The following is a 19,274-nucleotide window of genomic DNA, read 5'->3' as shown; positions in this document are numbered from 1 at the left end:
GCAATGCTTTCCAGGCTGGAGCCTGAACCCTATTCTTCTGAATAGGACACAGGGAGGAATGGGAGGTGCCGCTGGACCCTTAAGAATACTGTAGGAGCTGGCTTAGTATATGGTGCACACTTATTTAAGTGAAGCGCCTTGCACTAATCCAGTCAACCCTTATGGTGATTTTACTGGTCTTAGGCAACTATAGAAAGCTCTCTAAGTGGAAGCTAGTCCAGAAGGAGTGTTAAGCAGCTTGTTTTACCGGATCTAATCATATAGTGTAGATTATAGTGGAAAGCGAACTGTGACTGAAGTCGAGATTTGGACCAGGTGTCTCAGAAGAGCTAGTGACTCAAGGAAGCACCCAAGGTAAGTACCCAGGAGCCCCACGGAGGCTGTGTGCAGAGTGTAAACACAGCTGCGTACTCAATAGAAGTCAACGGGAAAGTCACGGTTGTAGTTTTGAAGAAGGACCCTTCCTAGCGGACCCTCAAGAAACCCAGTGGAAGACAGAAGGTTGTAAAGTCACCCCACACGTAGATACCCCAGGAGCCACGATACCTACACCGGGGAAGCTGGGTGCATAGGTCCGAAGTGATGTCGGAAACTGGCGTAGACCACAATGGAGGACTTCAGAAAAGATGCCACTGGCAAAGACTGTGCAAGCGTTTGGTGGAATCCAAGTGTGGATTTTTCAAGAGAAGGATCTGCAAGCAGAGAGGACAGAGTTTTTGCCACTTAGAAATGACCACGAGCCATTAACAAGCTGCCCCAGGTCTGAAGGCGAGAACCAACCAATCAATCAATCAATCAGTTAATTTGTAAAGCGCACTACTTACCCGTAAGGATTTCAAGGCGCTGGGGGGGGGGGGGGGGGGGGAGGTAGGGGGGGTGCTGCTGCTACTGGTCGAAAAGCCAGGTCTTGAGTCGTCTCCTGAAAGTCAGCAGGTCTTCGGTTTGTTGAAGGTTGAGGGGGAGGGTGTTCCAGGTCTTGGCAGCGCGGTGGGAGAAGGACCTGCCTCCGAAGGTGGTTCTACGGATGTGCGGGACCGTGGCCAGGGCGTGGTCAGCCGAGCGGAGTTTACTGTTGGGTACGTAGAAGGAGAGTCGACTGTTGAGATAGGCTGGGCCGGTTTTGTGGAGTGCCTTGTGTGTGTGGATCAGGAGCTTGAAGGAGATTCTTCTGTCGATGGGGAGCCAGTGCAGGTTCCTCAGGTGGGGGGTGATGTGGTCGCGGCGTGGGACGTTGAGGATCAGGCGTGCAGAGGCATTCTGGATTCTTTGCAGTCTGGTTGATGAGCTTGGACGGGGCTCCGGCGTAGAGGGCATTTCTGTAGTAGTCGGCTGCTGACTAGTGCCTGGGTGACTGTTTTCCTCGTGTCTGTCGGGATCCATCTGTAGATCTTGCGGAGCATACGGAGGGTGTTGAAGCAGGTAGAGGAGACTGCGTTGACTTGTTTGGTCATGGTGAGTTTCGAGTCGAGGATGACTCCCAGGTTGCGTGCGTGGTTGGTAGGAGCCGGGGGTGTCCCCAGTGATGTGGGTCACCAGGAGTCATCACATGCTGAGGGGTTGGGCCCGAGGATGAGAATCTGTCTTGTCTGAGTTCAGTTTAAGTCTGAGTTCAGTTTAAGTCTGCTTTCCTTCATCCAGTCGGCGACAGCCTTCATTCCCTGGTGGAGGTTGGATTTGGCGGTGGGGGGGTCCTTGGTGAGGGAGAGGATCAGCTGCGTGTCGTCGGCGTAGGAGATTATGTTGAGGTGGTGCTGTCGGGCGATGCGTGCGAGTGGTGCCATGTAGACGTTGAACAGCGTCGGGCTGGGGGAGGATCCCTGTGGGACGCCGCAGATAATCTCGGAGGCTTCGGACCAGAACGGGGGGAAGCGGACTCTCTGAGTTCTGCCGGAGAGGAAGGAGGTGGTCCAGGCCAAGGCTTTGTCTCGGATCCATGCATCGTGGAGGCGCGTGCGTAGTGTGCGGTGTCAGACGGTGTCGAAGGCGGCGGATAGGTCCAGGAGGATGAGGGCTGCCGTCTCGCCGTTGTCTAGTAGGATCCTGATGTCATCTGTAGCGGCAATGAGGGCGGTCTCGGTGCTGTGGTTGCTGCGGAATCCTGATTCGGATGGGTCCAGGATGCTGTTGTCTTCAAGGTGACGGGTGAGCTGGGTGTTAACTACCTTCTTGATGACCTTTTCTGGGAACGGAAGCAGGGAGATGGGCCGGAAGTTCTTGAGGTCGCTCGGGTCCGCCTTGGGTTTCTTCAGTAGGGAGTTGATCTCGGCGTGCTTCCAGCTCTCAGGGAAGGTAGCGGTCTCGAAGGAGAGGTTGATGATGCTGCGCAGGTTGGGTGCGATGGAGCTGCTGGCTTTGTTGAAGATGTGGTGTGGGAGAGGATCAGACGGGGAGCCGGAGTGGATAGTGCCCATGGTCTTGATTGTGTCCTCGATGCTCACGTTGGCCCAGGTTGTCAGGGAGTCGTTGTCGATGGGGTGCGGTGGGTCCGGCGTGTCGAGGCCTGTAGGGGTCGTCCGGGGGTTGAAGCTGTCATGGATGTCAGTGATCTTGCGGTGAAAGAAGGAGGCGAAGGAGTCGCACAGGGCTTGCGATGGTGGGATGTGGCTGGAGCTGGGGTTGGAGAGTTCCTTCACGATGTTGAAGAGCTCCTTGCTGTTGTGTGCGTTGTTGTCAAGGCGGTCTTTGAAGGAGGTCCTTTTGGCGGTCCTGATGAGGTGGAGGTGGTTGCGGATGGCATTTTTATGGGCAGCCCGACTGTCCGGCGTCTTGTCGCTGTGCCATTTGTTCTTCAATTTCCGGCAGGTGCGCTTTGATGCTAGGAGTTCCGGGGTGAACCAGCTGGCTCTCTTGCTGGTGTCTCTGTTGGTTGGTTTTTCAGCGGGGCTAAGGTGTTGGCGCAGTCGTCCATCCAGCGTCTGAGGGTGCATGCACCATCGTCGGGGTTGGTGGGTGGGTTGAGTGTGAGGTTTGTCTGTAGTTTTTCTTCAGTAACTTTGCCCCAGCAGCGGCGGGGGATCTGAAGGGTGCGGTGGTGTGTGAGGGATTTGCGGAAGGTGAAGTGGATGCAATTGTGGTCTGTCCAGGTGAGTTCGGAGGCGTGGCTGAAGGCGACGTGGGGGCTTGAGGAGAAGATGGCATCAAGTGTGTGACCGGCGATGTGGGTCGGCGTCATGACGAGCTGTTTTAGTCCGAGGTTGGCGAGGTTGTTGATCATGGTGGAGGAGTTGTTGTCGTTGTTGTTCTCCAGATGATAGTTCAGGTCTCCAAGGAGGATGTAGTCGGTGGAGGTCAGCGCGTGCGTGCTGATGAGGTCGGCGATGGAGTCGCAGAATTGTGGTCGGGGTCCGGGCGGTCTGTAGACGAGGGTGCCTCTTAGGGTGGTGTCGGGGTCCCCGTGGATCTGGAAGTGCATGTGTTCGGCGGTGCTGAGTGTCGTTGGTGTTTGTAGAGATCCTGATAGTGTTCTTGTGGACGGGGGTCGGTGTCTGGAGGGAGCACCAATAAGCCTTGGCAGCAGCAACAGACTTGGTAAACGAGAAAGGAGCATCATTGGGCCCAGCAAGGTCCAAGGGACTCACCAAGTGCAGCAGAGTCAGAGCATGCCCCGAGCAAGCAGGGGAGCCCACTGAAACAAGAGAAGAACCTTGAGAGGACCCAAAGGCACAGTAGTTGCAAGAGGACCTCGAACAGCTTACCACAGATAAAGGCCCACGGTGCAGAGCATATGGTGAGGATGAAGATATTGGCAAGAAGAGATGCTGTAGTTTCTTGCTGCCCAAAGATCTCTGGCATGCAGAGCCCACAAGCCTTGACAATTGCAAGTCAACACGGTTTACAGGGGTTCGGTCCCATTGGTTCCAATGAAGGATACTGGCCTCAGAATTTCAGAGATGACCAGTCAGGCCCCAAGGGAGTTGCAGAACCCCCACCTGTGTTGCTGAGCCTTTCGAAGTCCATGGGACTTCAGGCGCAGCAAACCGGTCCACTTTGTTGCAGTACCTGCAGATGCAGGGAAGTGAATCCTTCACTCCAGGGGAGATTACTTGGGTGATCTTAATGCCCACAGGTCTGTTGAAGATCCTTGATGAAGCACAGACACAGACGACAAAGAAGACTTGCTGAACAACGAGACCAGGAATCTTCTGTGATGCAGTCTCGGTTCCAGGCGAAGTCCAAGTTTCCAGATGGTTGAGGAGTGACGTGGTTTTAGGCTCGAGTCTTGTCCCATGAAGAATCTGAGGACTCACCCACAGGTAAGGCCTTTTATACCCTAAGAAAGGGGTTAGGCCGACTCAGGGGTCCCTCCCAGAGGAGGGGCTGGACAGCGGAGAGGATACTCCCATGTCCAGAGCGTGAGCTGGGGGCTCCCAGAACTGGTTCTAAGTAGAGTGTGCAAGGAGGGCACCAAATGTGCCCTTCAAAGCAGTCTGGTGGCACCGGCAGGCGGCCCCACCCTAGTCCAATGCACTAAGTCCTGTCTGGGAGGTGGTCAGATCTCCCTGTGACAGGAAAACCTATTGTTCTACCTTCCCCGGTTCGAGCTCAGCTCGGCAGCAAGAGGGCAGAATCGTGTCTGTGGTCTGCAGCAGCACTAGTTTGCTGGCAGACCCTGCAAAGCTTTTACTGGGAGTACTGGGAGCCCCCTGAAGGAGCCCCTCAGTGCATGGAATCCTTCCCCAACACCGGTAACTGTGTTGGGGTATGATTCCAACATGTGAAACATTCCCAGGTTTGGCACAGCCACTATATAGTTAGCCATTGCGTAATGAGGCATAGCCACTATATGTATCAAAATGGCTGCCACGCTTACAGAGCCTGGAAAATCGACTCTGGGGTTTGTAGGGGGGCGTCCTGCTCCAACACCAGCTAGGTTTAGTCTTCTAGCCCTGTAGGGACATCCAATCACAGTGGGCGCTAGGGAGGAGCCATTAGTTTCACCCAGCCATTTAATGTCGGCTGCAGCGCGGGAGCGAGCACTATAGGTATTGCTGCTGCCCAGGTCCGCACGTATCGCTTTTCACATTTTAGCATTTGTGACTTGTCCTGCATTAAATTGATTTGCCCAGCTGCTATGTTGTATTGAATCTGAATCTGACACTCCTATCTGTTTGTGTCTTCTCCGACACCGGCTACACACTCTGTTCTAGCCCAGTAAGAGCATCCAATTACGGTGGGCAGAGGAAGCTACATCCGGCATTTAACACAGGCTGCAACGCGGGAGCGCTGCAGATGTGCCAACGCCAAGCCTGTCCGGGGCTAGGGGCCAATCCTCATGCCCAAAAGGTTACTCGATGACGAAGTAAAACTATGGCACTCTAAAGATTACCCAATGAATCCCACTACTCGCTCCAGACTGTTCAAGCTGGGGAGTATGAAAATCAGAAATTCCCTCCCCGAACTCAACCAGCTGGCTCCCGTGGAAGATAACAACCAGAGGCAGGCTAGTCATAGGACGACCAAATCAACAATAATATATTTGAGTACTCTGTCCTTAGTAAAACATCAGTTGGACATATTTCATCTTCAGGATTAAGCCAAACCAGACATACTTCTATTAACTGAAACGTGGCTCTCGCATGAGTCCTAGCCTTACATCCTGGCCACTCTCCCCAACAATTACTACATTCTCCAGGCCAACCGGCGCTCAGGGTAAAAAGGGGTAGGGGTGGCCGCCATAATCCATCAAGAGCTGACGTTCACCTCCCTCACCGCACTAATATCTCCTCAGTGAAAAACATAGTTATTAAACTTGACTCCGCCCTTACCCCTTTAGTCTGTGTACTGCTGTATAAGCCCCTCATAATATACCCCTCTTCCCCCAAATATTGGGAGAACAATTCTCACGCCTAGTAATTAATCATGCCAAAATATTGCTGATTGGCTATTTTAATTACTGGGCCAATGACATGACGGGTGGCCCATGCTCATTAGAACTGACAGACTTACTTAATGGGCTGAAGTGCGTCCAACATGTGACATCTCTCACCCATATAAAATGACCTATTCTTGATCAAATATGGACCTCCAATCTCAAGGTTTCCACATTAACGGTGTCCCCATGCACCTGGTCTGACTATTTCCTAATAAAGATTTCTCTTAGTAACCTGATAATTTCCAAACCTCCAGCTAAGGAGGTGCTAATGGCAAGGAATTGGAACCACACCCATATCAATGCTTTCTGTAATTCGTTGGTGGTCATGGTGCCCACTAATCAGATCTCTGTTGACCTAAGTGAAGAAAAAATTAAATCATGGCTTACACCAGCTAGTAATATCCATGCCCCCCTTAAGAAAATCAAAAAAGCCAGGTGCCATGATACCCAGAGATGGTTCTCAGTAGATCTAAAACTTCAAAAACTAGCGCGTGCGCCGAACTGAACGTATCTGGAGACCGAATTACTCTCCAGACAAGAAAGACACCTACCAAGCTCAACTTAAACTGTACAAAAAATCAATCTTACAATCTGAAGCTACTTACTTCTCCAATAAGATCCTGAACTCAACAATCCAATCGAAAGAAAGTTTTGCAATTGTTAATGAGCTATCTAATCCAGGTAGTTACAGTTAAACTAGCTCCTACCCAGTCACTTTGTAACTCTCTGAATGCTTTTTTTATTGATAAAATCACTACTATTAAAGCCAGCATCCTCCTTAACCCTCCCCTTGATTCTCAGTCGGCAGAAACCCCCACTTTCTTTATCTGTTCCCCGCAATTAGCAGAGATGCCTTTTTAAACCTTATCAAAGTAAAGTCTGGATCTCCTGTTGACAGCTGCCCTCCTCCTATTCTGAGGAAAGCTTTTTCCGTAAGCCCTGACCCCTCTCTCCTGAATTCAATTTGTATCTTCTCCCACTAATTCAGTCTCTAGCAGAAAGAAATGTGTGTACCTTTTAATTAGGCATATGACTTGCAATTGATTTTTACCATCGATAACGTCCCCAACTCCATCCTGAATTTTCAGACAACTATGTTACATATACGTAACTGGATGAACAGTTATCATCTGAAATTGAATACTGACAAAACAGAACTGATCTTAGTTGGCGGCTCTTACAATCCCTGCAATTCGAAATTCTGACCTGCAGAGTTGGGAACACCTCCCGCTCCATCCTCCTCAGCTAAGAGTCTTGGTGTTAAAATAAATAGCGACCTCTGTCTGAAGTCCCAGACTGGGACGGTAGTCTCCACCTGCTTCCTCCAGCTTTGGAAGATCAGGAAAATCTGCAGATTTCTTACCACGGAAGCCTTTACACAGGTTGTTTTATCTCTGGTCATCTCTCATGTCGATTATGCCAATTTACTTTATTTCGGTCTCCTGATGTACTTAACAAAAAGACTACAGCTGGTGCAAAACCAGACCGCTAGACTGATCTATCATCAACCGAGATGGCAAAACGCCCCCCTCTAATGAGGAAGCTACACGGGCTTCCAGTAACACAACGTTGTGCATTTAAAATTGGGTGTCTCTTCTTCAAATCTCTTTATGGTACTTACCCGGAATTAGTTTCTAATCTGAACCAGAGGTATAGTCCCATCCGCAATTTGCGGTCGACCCATTTTAACCTCCTGGTTATCCCTACTTCTAAACTGAAGAGACTAGGTGTCTGTAGATTTGCGTTCTTAGCCCCTCACTTTTGGAACTCTCTTCCTTTTAACATTAGATCCTGTACAAGCTACCCTTTGTTCAGGAGACTCTTAAAAACCTGGTTGTTCTCCCAGGCGTACGAATGACCAGTTAAGTAGCAGGCTATTCCTATTTTCAGCGCAAGAAACAATCTGGTGTATGTGCGTCCTTAAATATTTTTTTTGACATAACATAAAGGTAAGGAGTCTGTAGCTAGACAGACTCTCCCAGATAAGGCGTTACTGAAGGTAAGTAACTTGTTCTTTACAGTCTGTTAGAATTTGTAGTGATGCAGGCTCCTGATAGAAACCAGTGCATCGGCTGCCTTCAGAGGAATAATCATTTAGCATGGTCACCATCTTCGCTGGATTGTTAATTGGCAAATTCCAAGCATACAAAGAAGGAAACTGAGCCATTTTTAGGGCTCGCGCCCTGCGTTGCAGAGCGCAGCACTGCTCGCGCAGGCGAGAGCCCTTTTATCCGGGGTTTGAAAACGGACCCTGGAATCGCACACGCTCGTGCGTGGGGGTTTTGGGGGTTTACGTGTACGATTCGGCTGCCCCTTAAGGGATATGTCCGATACAAGTCAAAGCATATTTGACGCGCTTCATGGGGATTCCATATTTATTTTGCAATAATGTGTGTGGATTTATCTTGTCCTAATAGGGGCAGCTCCCGCAATTTTGACAGATGCACTGCACTAGTCTTTTGGGCCGAGGGGTGCATTCCTCTCATTCCCTTGCAGAGTTAATCCCTTATTCTCGCAGCTGCCCCATTCAATTATGTAGAGATGTTTTTCATCCTGGTACTGACTGTCACTAGTGCCCATCCCTTTAACGAGGTAAAGTTTTCCAAATAATGGAGTTGCTTCAGACCGGGCGGCGTCCCTCCCCACCGATGTCATTGCTCGTGATCACATTTTTTGTTAAACCTGCTGCCTGCTTCCTCCGAGAGGTAAAGTTCCTTCCTTTGAGCTGTTCAGCCGTTTCCGTTTTTTGTCCCATGGGTCCATATCTGAATCTCTTCAGGGGTCTTTTCTGAGGAGGGTTAAGGGGGGCACGACAGCCTTCTCCTTCAAGACTTTGTCTGAGCCCCCAGCTCAGCCCTCCATTTTCACGAGTCATGACCTATGACCCCTTCACGGTATTGTCTTCTTGTCTCGGGCATGCCTTTGAATTCTCAGGACGCCACCCAAGCCGATCCTTGCCAGTACATTTCTCATACCAACCCCTCCCTCCCCACTCGCTTTATGTAACATAAGCAATCCAGAACATCATGCAAAAACATACCTCCTTTGCATGGCAAGCCACTCCAGCGTTGCCAAAGTAAATACTAAAGCACACATCGTGATACAGAAGCAACAACAACACACACACACAACCTTAAGGGCAAATCCTCAGCCTTTCTTTCTCCACAGAAGTAGGTTTTGAGATATGTAGGTGGAGGGAAGAGACTGAGGAGCCACTTGAAACCATCTCTCCCTGCTGCTGATAGTGACAGTGACGCACACATCAGCTGAGATCCTCCCGCTAACACCCTCCTATCACTTACACAACGTGATGTACAATATCTTTTGTAGCACAGGACATTATATATTTATAAATCAAACAGCCTTAGGGAAATTCCACGGATCCCCTGCCCCTTTTTTTCTGGAGGATAAACATGTTTAGGTACTCTATACACACACACGCACACGCGCACACACGTGCACACACTCTCCGTTACGCCATTAACTTGCGGTTTACTCCTCCCCACCTCTGCTTCGTTCACCACAGCACCAGGCGCTCATTGGTTGCCTTTTCTCCTCCGCTGGCTCCATATTCCTTTCGTCATCTCTGACACGAGATGTTTATCTTCCCTGGTTGTAGCTTCATTCCCCATCAAAACACACATTCTTTGTCAAACTCTCCTTTTCCCATTACTCAGATACACATGATGTCTAATTTCTCTCCACCCTTTCTTTCCCTGTGGCATGCAGCTGAAGCCTTCCTTTCCCTACCCACATTCTCCTATTGACACACACATCGCTCCTTTCCCACTTCCCACGCCCCCACAACACACACACTGTTTCCCCCTTCCTTCTGTCTCTCTTCCGCCTTACACATCACACACACATTTTCCTGCTCTGCTAGATGGTATAGATCAACAAGCTCAGCTGTAATATCCACTGCTTAATTTGAGACGGTGGTTACAGGTGGGGCGCACCGGCACTCATTTATGGAGACCTATTTCACAAAATTATGCTTTGACCGAGAGCAATAGAAAGACATGAAAGGGCGAAATGAGGAGGAAGGGGAAGAAGACAGAAAACCAGTGACAAAGGGAACAAGCATTTGCAATGCAATAGGTCTCGCATTTACAAGAGTTTGAGCTATTAGCATTGTAAATGACAATGCCTTTTATTTATGTTTTGAAAAGCTGCAAGTGGTGCGTAAACACGCACTTTGGACTTATAGTCCTTGGTTACGAGAAGCAAGGCTGGCAGTAAAAGAGGCGCAGTTACTGCCAACCTTTACTTCTCATAAGCAATGACTAGTAGTACAAAGTGTGTGCTTACGCACCGCTTGCAGGTTTTCAAAACACATTAATAAAAGACATTATATCTTTTAAAGTGCCAATAGCTCAAACTCTTGTAAATGCGAAACCTATTGCATTGCAAATGCTTTTTAAAGATGCTGGAGGGCGTGCCTTTAAATAAATGGCTTAACGTAGCAGAAAGGTCCTTTTGTAAATCAGTGTAAGATATGGTCTGTTGTCAGAGGATATACTGTATCCTATGCGCAATTGGATTTGGTGAGTCCACTGGATTCGACATCCAGATACCAATCAGCCAGCTCCAGGAATGGCACATAATGCGCTCGCCAGAGCCAGTCTTGGCATCCCTGAGAGTCAGTCAGCGTCTGGGTGAGCTGCACTGACTCCCCTTCAGAAAGCGCATTCTGTTTAAATCCATCAATATTGTTCATAATATTCTTCACCTTCCAAGCCCTGCCAGGATTAAAGATATGTTTAGACTTTCTTGTTTTCAGTTTCTATTTTGGGTAAATTCTGGTGGGGTTTTTTCAGTGTTTTCAAGTGATTTCAATACCTTAAAAAAACAGTGGTTATCAGTGGTTACACATTTTCGTGCCATTAAAAACAACAGAAACAGTGTTTTTCCAGTGTTTTTGGAACATTTGCTTTTATTATTGCTTGATTTCTGCACTGATAGTGCATAGTAAATAGACGTACGTACAGTGTATATGAGGTCCAAATCCATTTTTACAAATCAAACTCATCGTAGTACACAATACAATACTTCTCGAGCCAGTCTTTGGTCAGGCACACTCGCTCTTTCCTTCCCATGTAAACTTTTATCTGTGAAAAGACCCTCTCAACATTGGCACTTGAGACAGGCAACACCAAAATAGCCAGTACACAATTTGCTAACTCTGGCCACTGGCATAGCTTTCCATGCCAATACTGGTGCACCTGAAGATTGTGATTCTCTGCGACAGGTTCTGCAACATATGCATTGAAATGGGCACATATGCCCTCAGAGTTATTGAAGCGGCCAAAAATGAGGCAGCACTTTTAAAACTCCAGAGAAACTTTTCCTGTACGGAAGGGATCTATAACTTGTGCAGAGTACCACAGTGAGGCTTCACTGACTTCAAATGCCATGGTTGATGAAGGGCTATTTCTCATGCATTGCAAAATAAAAGTTCCTGAATTGCTCCTGAACATTTCTTTGCTTAGCAAGTGGCAAGCACTCTAACATGGAACATGTTGCAGTGCCAAAGTCACTAGAAGTGTCGCCCAACTTACTCTCAAGGAGATGTTTCACATCTACACGAATTATGGTGAACACTTGGTAGACAAGGGTGTTTTTAGACTCTAGTTTATTTATTATGTCCACTACAGCAGTCATGTTTTCCTGCAAACATTTAAGAATGCAGTAGAGTGTACTTTTTTCAAATCACTATCATTATGTGACCAAAGATCCTCACATTTCTTGCCGTTTGCATCATCACTCAGCCAAAGCTCTGTAAACAGGTGCCACATGGATAATATAGCATTCATGGCCTCTAGGACTGAGAACCACCAGCTAAGTGACACAGTTGGGATGACTCTTTCTTTGATGCCACACAAAGCACAAAATGAGAAATATTTGTGGTTTAGTTTCTGATGGACTCTGCTCAATGTTAGATGGCATTGACAGCGCCTTGATGCCTATGGGTAAATATTGCGCTTTACAAATTAAAAAATCAAATCCATGCTTGTTGAAATAATCCAATTATGTACTGATATGGGTCATTTCCTTCTGATCCCTCTGGGATCCCATCACTCTTATCTTGATCAGTCGCTGCCGGCTTTCCAGATGCTCGATCTTCTGTTGGATCACCTCGATTTGGTCTGTGTGCCTCTTCGTCATTTCGATTGTGCTGGTTGCAACTTCTTTTGTGCCAGCAGTTCTCTTCTCTAGATCTTCTTTCTGATTTGTTAATATACAAATGATGTATGCAACTTCTGCAAGAGCATGTAGTTTGCGGAAGGGGTTCCCAATATATTGACATCTACTGTTGGTTGTGTTGTGTGTGATGTGGTGGGACATTAGAAGTTTGTAGCTCTTTCTAAATTTTTCCGGAGTAGGTACCCACTTTGATTCTTTGCAAGATGTGAATTTACGGGTCTCCTTTAGGCTCATGGCTCTTGGGCCTTATTGCCTTTTGGTACTATTGTGCTCCCTTTGGACGATTCTGTTTCTTTAGGCATCCCATTCTGAAACTTGCACCTTTCCCAACGGTTACTAATTTTAGTAATTTTGCAGTTTTGGAGCCATAACATCATTTATTAGAATCACACATTTGTAGCTGATTTAATAAAAACAGTATTGAGATATTTTGTTAATTTAGGCAGCGTGGTCTATGTGGGCACAGCGTGCCAAATGTAAAAACTGAGGAATAAGAAGACAAAGCTTTGATCAACTCCGTAACATTGATACTTTGGGTTCAGTATTGGGCCCTGGGTCTGCTGCCCTCGCTTTCTAGGCTCACGAGAGATGCCTAAATGGTGAATCTACAGAGGATGATGAATAATGGAACAGGTGAGTGGGAGTGAGCCTCCTCACACAGCGTCCATCATGCAGATAGCAACTAGAGGCCTCTTAGTGGATTACACCCCCAGCTCACATCTGCCCCCGACCTGTGCTTTTCCTTGGCTGGACCATTGTAGTAATGGCTCTGGAAGTAGCAAGCCCGGTGGGATATTTTCAGATAGTTGGTAGGCATGTAGTGATTGTCATGAGCTGTATGGAATCCGTTTCAGTCTGAATTCTGGTGAATTTGGGAGAGGTTACTTACTCTCAGCCAGCCTCCATCTTTTTTCCCCTTTCTTTAGGGCCCCGACCATACACGCTACAAATGAGAGATGCAGTGAGTGTCATGAACTGGTGATGGAGGAAGAAATCAAAGTCCCACACCCATACCATGGGCCTGCTGGACACAGGAACTAGCCTGAGAGGTCTGAGTTACCTAATGAGGAGACTCAGCTGGATTGGCATATGAGAGTTCTGAAACACCATCAATCTAAGAATAATACAGTAGCAAGACATTGCCACCCCCCCACACCCCACCAAGACTTTTCAGTCAGAAAAATACTGAAAGTATGAAACGCATGTCGAGAGTTACTAAGCAGTTGGTTACACTTGAACATGTAAGCAATTACTCTCTACAGTGAGTAAAACACTGTTCTATTACATATACCAGCATGCAACAGTTGTATGGCATAAGTGGACACGGTATCTCCTGCGGGCCTTGATTCAGTCATTTACATCACAAGGACCTTTTTGGACGACTTGATCCAGAGTCCCTGCAATAACGTGTCCTCTGTGATGAGAATTAAAATAGGAAATCCCAGAGAGTCACAGGGAGTTGAAAGAACTAGGTGAAGGAGTATTCTGGCTGGAGGAATCTGGAGATAACATGTCGGAGGAAATGATTCCTGATGCAAGAAATCTTCTAAAGCAGAGAAGTAATATGCTACTTAAAGAGAAACTGAGCTTGAATGCTGCTTTAGGCAGAGTAACATTAGAAATAAAGTCATCCTACTAAGGGCGGAAGGGAGGATACCTGGAATGTTTCCTGATACTGTTAAGGGTCCACCAGGAAAGTGTGGAGTAGCCGTTGAACTGGACGAGACATGTAGAACTGCAGGGCTCGGAACATGAGAGCACCAAACATAAAAAGGATATTACACGTGAATGAAAACATTAGCAGAACCCCAAAAAACTGCTAACTTATTATCCTTAGACAGGGGGAAAAGTGTTTGACCAGGTGCACTGGCAGTTGATCTTTGGGAGTGAACAATTAGGGTTTGGAGAGTATTCCGTAACTGGGTTAGTAGCAACTAGAAACACCGGACAGAAATCAGATAAGTTGGGGTTGTCCGAGACAGTATTGGTCCAAAGAGGCACTAGACAGGGCATCCCTTTCTCCCCTCCTATTTACCGTAGCTATGGAAGCATTGGTCTCTAAAGTGCAGAGAAATAAAGAAATCTAGGTAGTCTGGATTGAGAGGGATATGCACACCCTGACAATGTGCACTGATGATGTCCTAAAACCGTAACAGAACCAAAGGGATCTGTGCTAGCCCTGATGAACGAATTGGAGGAATATGGGGTGGTCTCGGAGTTCAGTGCTAACATAGCTGAATATCACATCCTGAAAGCCTATCCCTCCAGGAACAGGTGAACTGGCTTAGAATAAGGTTTCTCTTTCAGGGGTGATGAAATTAGTGGCCTTCTTGGGAGAACAAATAACCTCTTTAATATGCCAGATAGCATATAATTAACTATTGCCACCCCCTGCAGATGGTGCTCAGAGACCTGCAGACCTGACGGTCCTTGGACCTTTCCTATTCTCAAAGACTTGATGTGATTAAAAAAAGTTATCTTGCCTCATTTTCTCTTGTCTCTTCCAGGCTATTCTGCTGCTGACACATTGAAGAAGATTCTGAGCGTAGTTGACCAGTTTATGCAGGCTGAGAAGGTTCCGGGGCTTACTAGACGAAGAGTGCATAAACACCCCAAGGACCGGGGCTGGGATATGCAATGCGCTACTTTCAAGTGGCCCAACTCCAATTCTTAATGGAATGGCAGGAGGAGGAATCTGTGAATCTGAGAAGTATATGTAGTTCATGGATCAAACAGTCACAGGATAAAGCGTCAGGATAATGCATTGTCTATAGAAGGACATCTGGACCTAGGGCCCCTCTATCCCTAACCGGTTACAACAGCATCCATAGCCATATGGGACAGGGTGGCGATCAAATTGGGGTCGACAACAACTTTCCCCTCCCTGTTCACTCCTAGTTCAAATAACCCTAATTTTGCACCAGCATTAGAGAAGGGTACCTACAAGAGATAGAAACAATAGGGCTACCGGAGAGCTGGTAACGTGTTTGAGGAATCATGAGTCGAGTCATTCAAACATTGTGAGCAAATTTTCATCCTCCCAGAAACAGAACAGTATTATTAATACCAGGTCAGCCATTTTGTTTCAAATAGCTTGATTTTCTGCTAATTAGTAGGGCTTTGACCTTCTTAAGATGTGACTGTTCACCAAGTAAGGAGACAAGAATCTGTTTTCTAACATTTATAAAATGCAGATGAGCATAGCGAATGAGGGGAAGATTCTGGTGGGTCGGACAGATAGGCCAGGAACTCTTGGCTAAGGAGTGGGAGGAAATTCATTAAAAGGTGCAGACTATCTCACAATTTACAACCACGCATGAAGCACTGGTTGAAATAATGATTTAATGGTATCATATCTCAGATATATTGCACAGATGGAAATCCTGTAGATCAGATGCCTTTCAGAGAGGATGTAGATGTGTGGGTATCTTTACACACATGCTGTTACACTCTTCCAGAATACAACCTTATTGGTCGAACGCTGTATACACTGTGTTCAGGACTGCTATATATAGATTACCGATTGACACACTACTGAGAGAAACCAATGGGCAAACATTTCCATTATTCTCCTTAAGACAAATGTTGCTGGCACTGTGTACAGTAAGACAGGCTGCCACAGCTTGGAATTTCAAGTTTCAGGATGATCTGTGTGTCATTGTATTCGTAGAGTGTTAATTTAAAGGACTGAGTTAGATCGGGCAGATTAATGAGTAGTATGGTATCTCACTCAATATCTGCTTTATTATAGTCCCCTGGTTGATGATGTCTTCCTGGTATCACATACCCAGTATGATTACTTCTAGAATGTGGCAGTGTGTAAAGAGAGAATATGTGTTAAAAGAAAAAAGTTGTTGGCCTAGCTGTGGTGTTTTTCTAAATAAATGTAACAACATTCATCTATGTTATCTATGTGATTTTTTTGGGGAGGACTTTACAATGATCAAAGGTGAGATGTTAGTCTTGAGGTGTGCTACATTTATTGGTAAGCTGTCCTGAACATGACCAGCAGGAACATGGGACACCTTGTAATAGTAAAAGAAGATCCATTGTAGGATGTTTCCTCAGATGCTAATAACCCTTCATCTGGTCTCAGACAGCTCCAATGACGGGAGCTGTGTCAGAGAAAGCGGATAGGTCCAGTAGTAATAGTGCAGCCACTCCATTTCCGTCCACCTTCTCCTTCACGTCATCCTATCGATATCAAGAAAGATTCTGTGTCTCATCCTTGGATTAAAGCAAAGCACATTTGGTGACCATACAATGGTTTCCTTTTATGAGGTCAGTGACCTAAGCAAAGGCAGCTCTTTTAATTTTTTTATCCTGGGGCATGTCCAAGATGGCATCAGTGAAGGAGCTGCCTTGCAGAGCTCCACTGCACCTATCGGGCTATCTACTGCTTGGGAACATGTGGGATGACACATGTGCTCTTAATATCTTTAAAGGCACTGATATCGGTTTAAGCACTTTTATCGATTTCTTTGAGTACAAAAGACACACCCTTTATGGCTTTTCTCTTGGGGAAGTTTGTTTTCATGTTTTAATCACTTATTCTTTTCACTCTTGCAGTGTGGAGTAAGACATACTTTCAGTCTTATCTGCCTTATCTTGTCCATTGGCTACATCCTCTCTGTTTTGTTGACTGGCATCTTGCGCACCAGTCTTTTAATGTTGGAAGACTAATAAGTTTAATTATGTACCTGGTAGAGGCTATTGAGCCCTTATTGTAAGAAGAGACACTCATGTCAATCTATGTAATTTTTAATCACAGAGAAATATTTGGGAAGTGGCATTCCTGAGGAAGGCAAGCTACTGAAGCAACGCACGTAGATGAATTACTGCCACATCTCTTTTTGGTGTATTCCTCGACTGAATATATAAATTGTGATTAACATTGGAATACTGTATCACCACCCGCTTAGAATTCTTACAAATCAAATGTATAGAATATTTCAAAGAATTCAACTATACATGTGATTTGTATGTATGGGTAAATGAATGAGTGCAGTATGCATGTAGAATGATAGTGATTTTCATAATAAGTTAAATATGGTATATTTGATGTAGAAAATATTTAATAAAACATAATTTTGTGTTTTTGTACATTGAGTGACGGTCTCCTCTCTTGAAACCACTTTCATGATGAATTTTTAAACATATATTGAAGTTTCCCTAGGAACTTTACAGCATGTATTTGCCTGCCTAGGTGAACTTCACATTAGTAGCACGGGGCCTCCTATCTTTGCAATTTTTATGCCGCGGGTGTGAAAGACAGTGCCCAGGAGTGTGTTGGGGCTGTACTGGCCACATCGCTGACAGCACGAGGCACTTCATCTACTTGGGCGAGAAGATGCCGAGCCGTCCTGGTAACCAAAATGGTGACCACTTTGGCATGTCTTACTGAGGCCTTCTAGCCCTTCGCTGGGCCCCAAGAATATCTTCAATGTGGCTGGCTCCATAACAAGGTGGGAGGTGAAGTGTAGCGCTACCGACCCAGCGCCTACCTATTCCAGAGAGAGCAATCACAAGGATATGATGGACGGAGGGCTGAAACTTTTCAGACACTCATCCCCAGTCACAGATCTGTGTTGAATCCAACATCTTTCTTTAGCTCACTTCGCCACCTCAGTGCAGGTCCAGCCATTTGCAAATCAGTCTTGACCCTGTTCCTCATGAGAACAGTCCAGCTCAAAGTGCCAAACCTGCTCTTACCTGGGCCAGAAACAAGCATTTTGGAACCGGCAGCTGCAACAAAGACACTGGGCTCAGCAGTCCATACATCAGCTGTAGGGCCTGGATGTCTGCCAGGAGTGCCCCATGTAAGTGTGGTGAGTCCACGTCGGTGAGGCTCGACTGCACAGAGACCCCCTTCTGACTCAGTGGCCTAGAGCCCTTGCCGGGGACACTACAGGAGTGGGGCAGGCATAAGGAGTTGCAGTCTCTCGCTTGAAAGTAAGGCCTACGATGCCAGAGCAGGCAGCTATTGGGGCATCTACAGAGGGGAGGGGTGGCGTTTTGCCACTATGCTGGACTCTGGGACACTCCTGTTATCTCAGAAACTTGCATGCAGCGTGGCCCCCTTCGGAAGCTGCCGAAGTGGACGGATGAGATTGCACTCGCCCGCTTGCTCTGCACAACCGGTGGAGTTGTGGCTGCCCCACGCAGTCACTTGGGACCTGCTGTACTACTTTTAGGGGTGAGGCCTTTGGGAGAGCTTTTGCCTCACCTTCTGCGACCTTCACTGCCCTAGACTGGAGGGGGGCCTCTGGGCTTTGCTAGCACGGCCCCCCCTTTGGTCAGTGGGATGGCTGGAGTGAGCTGAGAGCTTGCCCTAACCGAGTAAGGTGACTGGCGACTGCAAAGCCCTGGAACTGGTGTGCCCAGAAGCCCCTTCTGAATCCGAGCAACCCTTCTTTTCCACACGCTACGGGAAGGACATAGCAACCTTGAGGCCGGAGGTACCCAGTGAGGTCAAATAACTTTGCCATGAGATGGGAGTACTGGGCCAGCATGTGGATACATTAGAACAGAGAAACACTAGGGAGGAGGAACTGGAAGCCTACTGCAGCTACAAGACCGGAATGCAGACTTAAACTATTACCTAGAATACTAGGAGTACAGATCCTGCAGATCCAACATCTGGATAAAAGGGGTTCTGTTGCAGGCAGATGCTGGCAAACTGGAGGATTATGTGCTTAGGCTAGTCTGCAACATCGTCCCAGAGTTGGCAGATGAGGAGCTAATCCTAGAATGAACACACAGTGCAGGCTGGTCCTCAAGCGCCCCAGGAACCCCATAGGACATCTTGACCTACTTACATATCTGCCGCCTAAAGGGGCTGATCATGGGGGAGGTACGTGACTGGAACTTAATCTCCATTGAAGGGGCGAAGGTCTGGCTTTACCAGGATCTCTTGTTTATCATGCTGCAGACGCAGAGCCTTGAAACCAGCTACTACTTGTTCCTCTTCCTGATTTTTGCATGGGATGGAGAGACACGTAGTTCGTGCTCTCCATGAGGCAGCGTCGATCCTGGCGATGGACAAAATGAAGCTGGAACCCAGACTGTCACACGCCAGCACCCCCCCTCACCACCGCTCCACATGACATGTCAATCTGGACCCGCAAGAAGTTGAGCAAACAATTGGTGGCGAGTGCTCTAGGGAGCACTCGGTCCTGCTGCAGAAGCTTAACTGTAG

General features: G+C 47.2%; 1 protein-coding gene across 8 annotated transcripts in view; it reads left to right on the top strand.

The window, feature by feature from the left end:
- The window catches only part of MTMR3 (myotubularin related protein 3), a 1,575,327-nt gene that overhangs the window by 868,290 nt on the left and 687,763 nt on the right, over nucleotides 1-19,274 (top strand). The window lies entirely within an intron of this gene.

The sequence above is a fragment of the Triturus cristatus genome, chromosome 11, assembly GCF_964204655.1.
Source record: "Triturus cristatus chromosome 11, aTriCri1.1, whole genome shotgun sequence".
Classification (NCBI taxonomy): Eukaryota; Metazoa; Chordata; class Amphibia; order Caudata; family Salamandridae; genus Triturus; species Triturus cristatus.
The sequence above is the reverse complement of the archived record's forward strand: the minus strand, read 5'-3'. Positions and strand labels throughout refer to the sequence as shown.